We start from the raw sequence: 12,999 nt of genomic DNA on the forward strand, positions 1-12,999 counted from the left end.
CATGGATTTGGTGAGGAAAATCTCATCCATGTTTATCGCTTGTAGGGTTTCAAAGCTCGAGATCAAGGTGTGGAGGTTGAGGCTGAGGCAAAGAGTAGTGGAGAAGGACTTTCTTATAATCGAGATCCAGGAGAAGCTCTCCCACCGCCTTCAAATATTTCAATATATCGACACACGTCTTTGAACGTCTTTTGACTAGAATGTAAGCTCGAACTCATTTTTCTTGACACAAATTATTGATTTTCTAACCTAACGCCACCGCCGCCTCAACTGCATCATCCGTTGGTTCGACCGCATGTATGCCGTTGACGTTGTCCCCAAACGAATTCCTTGGTTCTAAAACCCCATCTAAGAACACCACAATGTTGCATACTAGATAATGGCTTTTTAGATTATATATGCTAACTATTTTGTCCTCTTTCTGCAGTTATTTAAGTTTTTTCTAAGATTATCTCCAAATATGTTTGTAAAAAATGAAGCATCACTAATTATATATTATCTTAGTATCTGTTTCTTTCGTATGGAGAATCAGTGGATGGAGTTCATGTTTAATGTATACTTATCTTCTTTATATGTTATATTTTACAAGTTAAAGAGTGAAAACTTTGATATCCAATTCATACCAAACTAATTAGAAACAAGTTATTGCCGTCATTTATTTATTATTCTTTTGAGGAGGGAAGATGCATGAAAGTAGGGTTTTTATCATAGAGGTCTTCTTCTTAAAGATGCATGACAGCTTATCATAAAGGTTTTCTTCTTACTCTTTTAATTTAAATGCTTCTTTGAATTTGATAGCGCGTTTAAATAGATCGTGCATTGTTGAAGAAAGTAAGAAATTGTGCAATTATTGTCAGTTATTTTTTTATTATGATTAATGTTTATATAGTTTAACAAATTCTAGAAAAAGTTTGCAAAGCAGAAAACCTTAGGCATATTTCATATTTAGAGTCAGGTGATTGATTAAAGTGCTATATGTAACATTTCTCGATTGTCTTACAAATTAATCCAAGCATTTTTTTTTGGCCGGATCAACTATATTTTTTCTTTGATGGTTGTTTTATGGAATGCTCATTGTAGAGTAAATCGCAGTAGATCTACAGTTGCTGCTTCTCCTTTAATTGCTGCTCTCTTAGCTCTTTTTGAGCCTCAAATGCAAATATTTTATTTTATTATATCTGATTTTTTTTATTCAAATTTATCCTTCAAGTTTTTTTAATCTGGTTTAGTTGGTTCATTAAAAGATCACCTTTTAAATGATCATATCCCCTATTTTATTCTTTTAGAAATATAAAAATCTAACTTTTTCATCAATTTATCACATTAGTAAAATTAGGTACCGAAATATGCTGAATTAGATGGTAGTGCCCTCATTCACGGTCAGTTTCAAAACTTGCTTTTTGTTACCTTTTCTGATACTTATTTGTTGTTTATACAGTTTGTATAGTATTTTTTTTTGCTTTTACAGTTCGTAGTTATAAATTTGGGAAGTATATGTGTTAGCTATTGGTTTTGAAATTTTGAAAAAAAAAAGACTTTTTTTAATTCCAGTAGTTAAACTTTTAGATTCACATAGGTATTGTATTTGGTGAAGTTAGTTTGAATTTAATTGCTTTGTTGTTGGTAAAAATTGTTTTCTTTGATAGAATATAGGAGATGTTTTATGACTTTCTTTCATCTTTGATTTGAATTAGAGTAGGGTGATTCAATTTAATGTATGTTTTCACACTAAAAAAATATATCTTTTGATGATGAATAGATTAAAATTTGGGTTGGATCTTTAGATCACCATTATTTTTTATTAAGAAATTTAGATTTGTTATTTCTTTTGAATTTATGGATATTATTTTCTATCTCCCCAAATATAATATGCTTCTAGTGATACTATTCTTTTTTAAATGTACCTATTTATATTAATAAGATTAAAAAGTGGGAACTTGATTTGAATATGTTTCTTGACCTAAATTTATAACAATCAATGACTATTATTAGCGAACATAACTATTAATGTTAATATATAATTTTGTTTAGTTGAACAAAATAACTCATTCAAAATAATTAGTAGTTAAGAATGCATTGAACAAAAAATTAAAAACTGAGGGACTTATTTCTAACCAACTTTATAACTAAAAGGTTCTTAGTACATTATTATATGTAAAATAAATAGGGGGGAGAGAGCTCTATGTTGGCACTAAGGACTTCTCAAAAGATAGCCATGTATATTTTGAGATTTGCTAAATGTTGTTTTGTAATTCTTTGTTATATTTTCAAAATTTGCCATATTTTCAGGCATTAAATAATGCCGGCCGGCATTTCCGAGCATTAAAAGTTGCCGATCAGGATTGTACCTACAGCCAATACGGGCATTTAATGTCATTGCGGATTGCCAGAAATTGGTGGTGTACAGTCCGATCTGCTGCATCCGAGCATTAAATAGTGTAGTGGACCTTCTTCTCTCCCCACATCTCTCTCTCTATTCTTCTCTCTCTCTCTCTCTCTCTCTCTCCGACGCCGTCTGGTTCTCTACTGACATAGGCACGTTGCTTGCGATGGCGCTCTGCCTACCTTCCTCACTCTATCCTACTATAAAAAAGTCGTCGGATGGGAAGCTCTATGTCCACTTTCTTTCAAGTTGCAACCTTCTTCTTCCTCCTGCTAGCTTTTTTTTCTTGTTTGCAACCTACCTTTAAAAAAAGGAAGTCAGGTGCTCTCACTCTTTAATTGTATCGATATTGATTAATGCTCGGGTGCTTTCGTATTGCCATGCCTACTGTGTAATAGCATGCTATGATTTTTCGCGTTTCTTTATTTTGTTGTTTTCTCTTTATTTTTGATATAGCTGATACGCTTGGACTGTTATTTTTTTTAAAAAAAATTTGCTACTTCATATGTACCATGTTTCTACTTTGGCAATTTTTTTGAATTTTTGCAATCATTTTGGTCTCTAAACTTATTAGGTGAAGCCTGAAAAGAAAAAATTAATAGAAACAACATTTCACAAATCAAAGAATGAATCAAAATTTTGGGTACTTACGTAGAGATAGTTCTTTACCGATTTTGAAATTTTGACATTGTTTAAAGGGTTAGTGGGTAAGAAATATTAAGCTTATTTTTTTTTTCCAATGCAACACTCTTTTTTTGGTATTTCTATTGTCATTACAGATATCTGGATTAGAAATTTTGGCATTAAAAATGGAATTAATAGGAAGTTGTTCTAGTCTTCGCTCTACTGGATGCGATTTGTTTACTAGAAGTTCTTATTTGCTCACTTTTCTACTAGTCCTATTGCTTTACTTATGTTATTTTTGGTTACCATTGCTTGCTATTTTCTTTATTTTCCTGCATATCTAAGTTGCTTACTCTTGGAATTACCCTAATTGGTACATTAGGGATTTGACTACTGCACCGTTGCCTTACATGAAAGAGTTGATGGGGGGTAATATACCGAACTTCTACAATTATGAAGTTTTGGTGGGAATAGCTTAAAAAGCTAATAAAATAGTTCCGGTGAAGTTTGAAGAGTATTCAAGTGTTTTCGACGCAAACCGGGCGCGAAAACAAACTTCGAAATACTAAATCCGTTAAAGTTGCAGATTTTGTATTGAGTATCGATACTGAAAATTGGGTACCGGTACGCAATACAAAATGAGAGAAGTGAGCTTTCGGATTTTGAGGAACCAAACTTGCGTACCGATACTAATTTCGTACTGAGTACCGGTACTGGAAACTAGATACCGGTATGCAATAGAAAACTTGGGAATCTAACATTCGGGTCTTGAGGAACTGGATTCGGGGTACCGGAACTAGATGCCCGAATACCAGTACGCGGACTCGAGTACCGGTACGCAATATTCTGAAACTTAGTTTTGAGGGGTGTTTTGCTAATTTCATAAAGGTGCTTTATATAAGAGGAGCCCACTCCCTTTTCTTTTCTGAAACACACACACACGCACACAGGGAGGGACAAAGAGATGCTTCTCTCTCTCATTTCTTCTTCATCTTCTTCTTCTCTAATTGTCGAGAGCTTGAGGGATCAAGCTAGAAGGAAGAATTTGAAGGTAGAGAGCTTTCTTCTTGAGTAAGAAGAAGAGGAAAAGCTTTGGCAAAGGTGAGTTTTGGAATTTGAGATTAGGGTTTTAAGTTTAATCCTTGGCCTTGGGATTTTAGCAAACCCTAGGTAAATCTAGACCATAAATAGTGGGATTTACCGTGAGCTTTGGAATTTTTCTCTAGTTTTGAAAAAATCCTAGGTTGAAAAAGAAATTTTCTTATGGAGGGTTTTAAAAATATTTTAACCCTTTAAACCTTAATTGAGGGTTTGGAAATCATGTTGGAAAGCTTGATTTCAAGAGAAAAAAATCAATGAGAGATTTGAAAATGGTAACGAATGGACCTCTTCTATATGACAAGGAATACTTGGGATCGAGCTTGGAGATTCAAGAAAATTGGCCCAATTGCAAGTGCCTATAAGCAATTGGGAGCACTACAAGGTAGGCTGTGCTTTACAGAAGTTATTAGGTCACTTCCATGCCAAAGAGTAAAGTTTAATAATTGTATTACTTGTTGATGCATGTATGTAATGGTAGGTTAATTGGTAAATATGAAGGTATGAATCATATGTTACTAGAATAATTAACTACCATGGAATCGGAACAATAGGCATGTGAGACACATAAGTATGTATGTATATGTATGCCTAGGTGTGGACATTGAACATTGGTTGAATTTCACTAGGGACATTAGTAAACTCAATGTCACGCACCGGATTACTCGTTTCGTCCGGCACGCCGACAAATCCGCCGTTTACGAAGTGATAGTTGTACTTGTACCTGTAATCACACAACACTACAACCAGTAGTATAGAGCTGCTAAAAAGAAAACATATATATAAATAACAACGGTTTACTATACATACATAGTATCCTGATACAAAAATACTCGCTCCAGCGAGAAACTAACATCAGTATGTAAATGAACCAAAAACTATAACTACCTGTAGCTGGTAAGTCTCTAGATTAGCAGTAAAACGGGAAGGGATCTAACTCGCGACTCCCTTTCCACGATCTGAATCAGCAACAGCAGCAGCCGAAGAAGAAGGCTCTGCAAAAGATTCCAACAACTAGGTGTGAGAACTACTGCAAAAAGGAGTAGTCCTCAGTGGGTACCGCTACCGACCTCAAGGGCTCACCCACCAAGTCTATAGATGTATGCTCAAAGATAGTAAAGGAAGCTGAAACAAATCTACAGCTATATGCCACTGTACTATCACAATCCAACACTAACTATCTGTAGAAAATGCAAATCCTGATCCAATCTCACTAAGGACTGTGAGCACACCTGTCCCACCTGTCGAAGCTACACTAACCGCCGCCACGCTAGGTCGTCAGTGGAGAGCAAGTCCAAACAGGACAAACTGATATTAACGCAAAAGTACTAAGCCCGACTCCAAAGTGGCACTCGTGGGTGCTACCGAACCGAGTATGCAAGCGTGTCTCTGCCGAGCTCAATCAGGCTCTCACAGGCTGTAATCCAAGTAGAAAGGTTTCACTAGTCTAACAACCATAATCTACATACCCTCGGCACAATCTGATGCAAAAACTACAAACTGGGTCCACCGTCAACCACAATGGCACCCGACAGTCCGGAACAATCTGCACACTACTGTAAAAATACGCTCGGCATCTCAGCACCAGCGTAAATACATTTTACACTATTCTGGGTATCCACCACCAACAAACTGCGGCGATACAAACAAATTACGGCTCCTAGAGCTAAATTTGATAGTTTGAGCAAATGACAGTATAGAATCGTTAGTTTTCTCCTAAGTCAAATCTAAGTCCAAAATGTATAATTTAGCTAATATTCTAAGCTCCAATTCAGATTTAAAAATATGCAAATCAAAGAACCAAGCTACTAAACATGCTAAACGAAGCCAAAAACACACGCTGTCAACATATAGGCTTAGGAGGTAATTCCAAGAATTCCGGTAAGCATATCATTAATCCACCTTGAAACGCTAATCCAAATCCGGCGAGAAGTCGATAGGAGAGGAACCACGCACTCGCCCGGCCTCCAACGACGCAACTATGATGCACGCGTACTTGAACGGCCCCCCGGCACGACGTCGGCGTCAATCCGAACTCCACTCGAAGCCTCCACCAACCGTACGGATCCACCCTAGAGAGAGAGAAAAGCAGCAACCAAAACACTCTCTCTCTGCCTCTCTAACAATATATAAAAGGTAAGGATAAGGGTGAAGTCCACGAGGTAGCAGTTTACCAAAAAGCCCCTCACTTACCCTGGAGTACCGGTACCAGGCCGATGCCATACCAGTACCCCGCATCAGCCTTCGCAACCCGAAAGCAGCAAACAGAAATTCTATATAAAGGTACCAGTACTCCCCTGCGTGGTACCGGTACTGAATGCTGAAAATCTGCAATTTGCAGATTTCAGTGCTAAATTCATGCTCTCGCGTCACACTGAGTCCGTTTTACGTCTATTTCGCGCTAACGCGACTCGAACTTGTCCCGACACTCTCCAGATGTGTCGACAAGCCTCAGATGCTGTAATTCCACAGCTGTTGGCTACCAGGGATACTACACTCAACAAAGACTAGATGTCATGAAATCATGAATCTTAAGCGTGGACAAATAGGATAAGAAAGAACATGATTGGGTATTAAACCTAGTGTCATTGAACATAGGTTAGAAAAAAAAAATATAGTGATAGGAAGACCACTTGTATTGGAATGTCATTAAACCTAGAGTCGAGTAAACCTAGGTGGGAAAGACATAGGACCTAGTGTTGTTGAACCTAGGTTGTGAAACATAGTGGTAGGATGACCATTTGGACATGTGAACATAAACCTAGAGAGGTCGACAATATAGGGTAAAAGATGAACCCTTGAGACTTGGGAAATAAGTTCCGGAATCCCTAGACTGGTACTTATGGGTATGTTGGTTCTCTTTGCCTGGCAACTAATGTGTGGCTGTGGGTATGTTGGTTCTCCTTGCCCGGCAATGATTCATGATTACAGGCATGTTGGTTCTTCTCACCCGATAAGCGACTTATGGTCAAGGATATGTTGGTATTTTCTTGCCTGATGGATGACCTATAGTCGAGTGGATTTAAAGCTAAGGTGCATGTGAGACGTGCTTCTCCTCAAGCCTGGACAATGAGTGATAGTCTGTTGATGATTGACTCAAGAGTGAGTCAAGTGGTTTAGCTTAGCTAAGGAAAGAGAAATCTTAAGAGCAGATTGAAAATAAGATGGATAGTGAAATAGAAAGTAGAAAAGCGGAGTGTTATGCACCGTTTTCTCCAACCGTTGACTCGGTCAAAGATCTCCTTCGGGATGCGTGCGAGAAGTGGATACAGCTATACGCGGTGACCCTCGAAGTCTCCACCTTTCGACTGCTCAAGCGACTCGGCTGATGAGAGATCGGATCAGCCAGGTTCGAACCTTCCATAATAAAATCAGTTTGGCTGAATGAGCCGAATAGGAGTTTGCATAGGGATTTTGTCGGCTGATGAGCTGAATAGCCTTTATATATTAAAACTTAATCGGAAAATCCGTACAAAAGAGAGTGTGCCTGTAAGACATACAAACTCTAGAAAATCTAACTTATAGACTACTCCTAGAAAAGACAGTAAATGTAGGAAAGGAAAGATTACAAATAGACTACTCCTAGAAAAGCAAAGAAAATGCATGAAAATAGAAAGATGGTCTTCTGTTCACTGGAAAAAGACCCCTCCTTCAGGCGTTACTTGCTTATTTATTCTCCGGGCATTGTTGTTCAGTTATGTACACTTGGCCACTTCCCTGATTTCGCGGGCCACTATAAGCCGATTCTAACCGCTCAAACCGCTTGCAGTTATACTGTAATTTATTTTATATTCCCGGTGCACCAGCTGGCAAGCCGGGCGTCAATTCTCCACGTGTCATTTTCCTTTTTATTGGCGCTAACAGGTAGATCTACTTGCATGATTTTTATTATCGCATTTATTTGAGGCATAAGTATGATATTTATTATTGCATATAGTATATGTTTATATGTTGGACTAACTTACTTATGTTGCCTCCTTTGAACCTGATGGGTCGATCTCTTTCCTTGGTGGTCGTATCCACTGGGAACTATGTTTATAGTTCTCAAACCCCATGTTTTTCAGGTTCACACATGAGCGATGCGGCAGTGCGAGGTAAGGGAGTAGCTCAGTAGATAGCACCCTACCACTTGTGACCAGAAATAGATGTACTCCTGGATCTATATAGGCTAAGGGCATTGAAGACAAAAGAGAAGAAAATGTATTCAAAGTTAATTGTATTTGGAAAGAAAAAATGTTATATGTAATATGAATGTGACGAATGCTTGTAATAGCATAGTATTTATTTTTATGATTATACAATCTATGTATGAATTCTATTTCTGTTTGAAATGTTTTGAATTGTATGGATTGTGACACCTTAGACGAACAGGAAAAACTTTGTCCGTTCGGCGGGTCTGGCGCACGTGCCCGTGCGGGACTTCTTCCACCTAATTGGGGAAAGGACAGCGGGGCGTGATAGACTAAGATAATATCATAGCGTAGAAATGGTTTAGATGGACCTAAGAGACCCTAAGATGGATAACCATAAGGACCTAGGCTCACAATAGACAAGTACTTGTGGCATGTGGCGAAAGGGCAATCAATTAGGTCAAGTGATGTATGCCTCTAATAAGATGTCAGAGGTAGATTCAATATGTGATCTATTCTCAGCCGAAGGTGTTCATGTTGGGGGTTGACAAGATAAAACCGAGTGATAAGAATAGGCGCCCTTGTATGACTTTCGCCTGATTTGGGTTTGTGTCTGTATTAATTATTGTACTTGGCTTAGAAGGTCGAGAATTTGATCGATATTGTCGTGTTTTAGGAAAATATGGCACCGCGTAGACGATCTCCAACGAGGTTGATGCGAGATGGGCCAGGTAGGGTTCGTGAGCAATCCAGGGCGAGTGGAGACTCGTAGCTCCGTGAACGGTTGGCTGTGCTCATCGACCTAGTGCAGCGACAGGAGGAGTAGATTAGGGAGCTCCATGAGTTGCTGGTGTGATAAACGGCTACGGCTTGAACGGGTCGGGAGCCATTTGTGCCTCCAGTCAGTTCACCTAATGCAACTGAAAGGGTGGCTGCGGCGACTGTGCCTGTAGCAGTGCATCGTGTACCATCAAGAGTCGTGATGGATACTCTTCCAGTGGGTTCGAATACCGTGGGCCTTGGTTATGTGGAGATGGAGGCAGATAAGGAGCGAGCTCTGGCGGCCCTTATGACCTTCAAGAGATTCAATCCGCCTACCTTCGATAGAGAGATTATGGATACGTGGATCGGGGAAACATGGATCGACTTGATGGAGACGCTCTTCGAGAATTTGTATACCTTGGAAAAGGATAAGGTATACCTAGCCGCACATTGTATGAAAAAGTCGGCGAAAGTGTGGTGGAAAGCAGTCAAGCTAGACCGATCCCCCAGTCTTTCTCTGGTCACTTAGGAAGAGTTTTGAGGATTGATGTTCTCTACTTCCTTCCCTGACAGTAAAAAGAGGAAGCTTCAAAAAAGATTTAGGAACTTACAGCAAAAGGACCCCACGGTGAGAGAGTATCAGAGGGAATTCTCTCACATTGTAAATTTTATTCCGTATGTGGTGCGGGATGACAAGGATAAGGTCGATTGCTTCAAGCAGGGATTTCGGCTAGAAATCTTTATAGTAATTCACTCACTCAAGTTGCAAACTTTTGCCGAGGTCTTGGACCGGGCCTTGTGGGTGGAGCAGGGCAATACGTTCGCTCGAGAGGAGCGCGAATCTTGTGACCAAGAGAAGGGGATCAGGCGACCGATAAGCGGTTCACGCGATCAAATAAGCTCTAGGCGACCCTCGAGACATTTGTAATCATTATATATCTCAAGCCTCGAAGTCATCCGCCACTCGGCCCTCACAGGGATGTGTTATTTGCGTTGGTCCCCATTGGGCACGATGCTGTGTGCAACGAGAAGAAAGATGCAATCAATGTGGGCAACTGGGTCGCATGAATCATGACTGTCCTCTGGGTGATAGCCGGACCTTGACACTAGCGACGACTTTCTCTTCTCTGAGATAGCCTGTAGGCATGCCACCTGCGGCAAGGATAGGGAGCACGCATTGATGTTAAGGCAATTGAGGGGTTTGCGGCGGGCGCCAAGTGGCTGTGAGTACGCGACCCAGGTTTAAGAGCCTACTGCTACCGACAACGTTGTGGCAGGTATGATTTAATTAAAGAAATCACATGTAGAGCACGATATGACATTGGAGCATTGCAGGTATTTATCATGTGGTCATTCACTGCTATTCATATATAAATATAGTAGGGACCAAGATATGGGTAGGTATATATACCCAGGCATGCTAGTGTTATGGGAGTGTATCACCTGCTGGAGCAAGTAGGGAATTGGATGATACTAGCAAATTGCTGGTAATGAGTCGAGGATAGAGCTTGAGGTAGGGATGGAAATGGTGGAGTAACTCTCGGGGCAGTGTGAGTAACCAATTGCGAGAGCCGAGCCATGACACCCGAAGACCCCCTAGTAGTCCAAGTGCTCCGGATGTCAATCCGACAAATCAACAGTGAAGGTGGAATCACTGTTGTGAAAATACTAAGTCAGTCTTCAAGCTCTGGTGAGCCGATCTAGTAGTATCTCAACCGAGGTAGGAGAATCGTATTCACGTACTTGTGAGCATAGGCAAGATTGCCTAGTGCTTGACTGATCATGGAAAGCGTAGTAGCGTAGAATGCTCGAGTATTGTACTGGTGGAGTACGGGTTTGGTTCAATCGAGAAGGTCTGTTGGCAGTAGCACTTGAGCATTACTAAGTGTGAAGCGGGCCATAGACCGCTAGTAAGGCTAGTGGCTCGCACTAGGTGCTTAGGAGCCGATAGAGATATGTGTTGCTCAGTAGAGCATGCCGCGTGTGACAACGGTGGCAGGTATTGCTTGGGGATGATCCATGTCCAGACTATATATGGACTACCTTTCGGGTTTGAACCTTCACTTAGTGCTTGTCTATGTACATCCGAGGGCACAATGGTGGACTACGCCTTGAACCAAGGCCGGCGAATCGGATTTCCACAAACCGTACACATGGTACAGTCATTTAGGTTCTAAGCGGGTGAGCGCTATTACAGTCATGCGCTAATATCGCTTCATTAGGGAACCGCTCTCTTCCCACGTCGTGGCCTCACAACTCCACACATATAGTAGGTCCGCAGAAAGGTGTCTGTAAGGTCATACCCTACCTCATGGGGTCTCGGAACCATTCAGGGCCAAAGCCCTTCCTATCTACTTGCAGATATGAGCATTGTTGCCATAGGGATGAGGATACGAAAGGCAGTGCTCCTCACAGCTACCTATTTGACTTGTTTCTACCTATTAAACCTGCAACAGGTTGGGTTGCCGTCGCCGGTAACTACTATTGTGGGCTAAGCCCTATCCCCCTCAACGATTCTAGGATCACAGTCCTAGATAATCCCTTTGTAAACTGATCAGCCAAATTTTTTGCAAATCTCACAAATTCCAAGGCAATTACACTTTCCTTCATATTCTGTCGAATGAACTTATGTCTCACTTTCATAAATCTATTCATGTTAGTCTCCACGTTCTCTTGGGCACATTTATCGATTGCAGATCTACAATCACAATGAATACACACAGGTACTAAAGGTCGCTCCATCAGTCGCAGATCATAAAGAAACTCTCTAATCCTCTTAGCCTTTGCTATAGTGGTATCTAATGCTATAAGTTCAGATTCCATAGTACTTCTAGCAATCAAAGATTGTTTGGTTGACTTCCAAGAAACAGCAGTTCCTCCTAGGAGAAAAACAAATCCAGTAGTAGACTTTACATCAGCTGTATCACTAACCCAATTAGCATCACTATATCCTTCTAATACTGTAGGAAAGCCACCGTAATGTAATTTATAAGACACAGTTCCTTTCAGGTATCTCAAAACTCTTTCTAAAGCATTCCAATGCTCTCTATTTGGATTATGGATATATCTTCTCAATCTATTCACAACATAAGCCAAATCAGGTCTAGTATAGTCTACTAGATATCCCAAAGATCCTATAATCTGTGCATATCTATTCTGACCGATTGGATCACCTCTATTCTTTTTAAGGTGTACACTAGAATCATAAGGTGTCACCACAGGTCTAACATCAAAATATCCAAACTTCTTCAATAACTGTTCACTATAGTGTGATTGGCTCATAACAATTTCTTTTGATTCTCTAATGATCTTCATATTGAGAATTACATCTGCTTGCCCAAGATCTTTCATATCAAAATTCTCATTAAGTAATTTTTTCAGGGTAAATTACATTGTTGCCCCCTAAACTTTTGGCGAAGTTTCACTTTACCGCTCGAACTCCTAAAATGGACATCTAACCCCCTAAACTCTAATATTTTGTTCATATTACCCCTTCCGTCAGTTTTTCGTCAAGCTCCGTTAACCGAAAACTGACGAAAGGAGTAAAACAAATAAAATATTAGAGTTTAGGGTGTTAGATGTCTATTTTAGGAGTTTGGGGGGTTAAGTGAAACTCGCCAAAAGTTCAGGAGGTAGTAGTGCTATTTACTCCGTAGGGGACTCTTGACTATAAATTATTTTATTATAATATGTTACTTATGGATTGACTACTAATTCTCAAGTTAGTGCATGATTTTGAATTTATATATATTTTTTATCCTAAAATAAATCATACCATAATTTATCCTACATTTTATTGTAATAAAATAAAAGTGAAAGAAATAAATTAGAGTGGCTTAAAGATAAAAAAAAAAGAGCGATACTAACTACCTACGATGCTCGAACACTCTACTATCCTGGTGTGCTCACTAATATGGTTGATTTACCATAGGTGTCCTCACTCGGATATAGAGATTTTAATTCTCAGTTAATTTTCTGTAGTACTCGTTTGTCCCTTTTATC

This window comes from Ananas comosus, linkage group 12 (genome assembly GCF_001540865.1).
Source record: "Ananas comosus cultivar F153 linkage group 12, ASM154086v1, whole genome shotgun sequence".
In the NCBI taxonomy this organism is placed as follows: Eukaryota; Viridiplantae; Streptophyta; class Magnoliopsida; order Poales; family Bromeliaceae; genus Ananas; species Ananas comosus.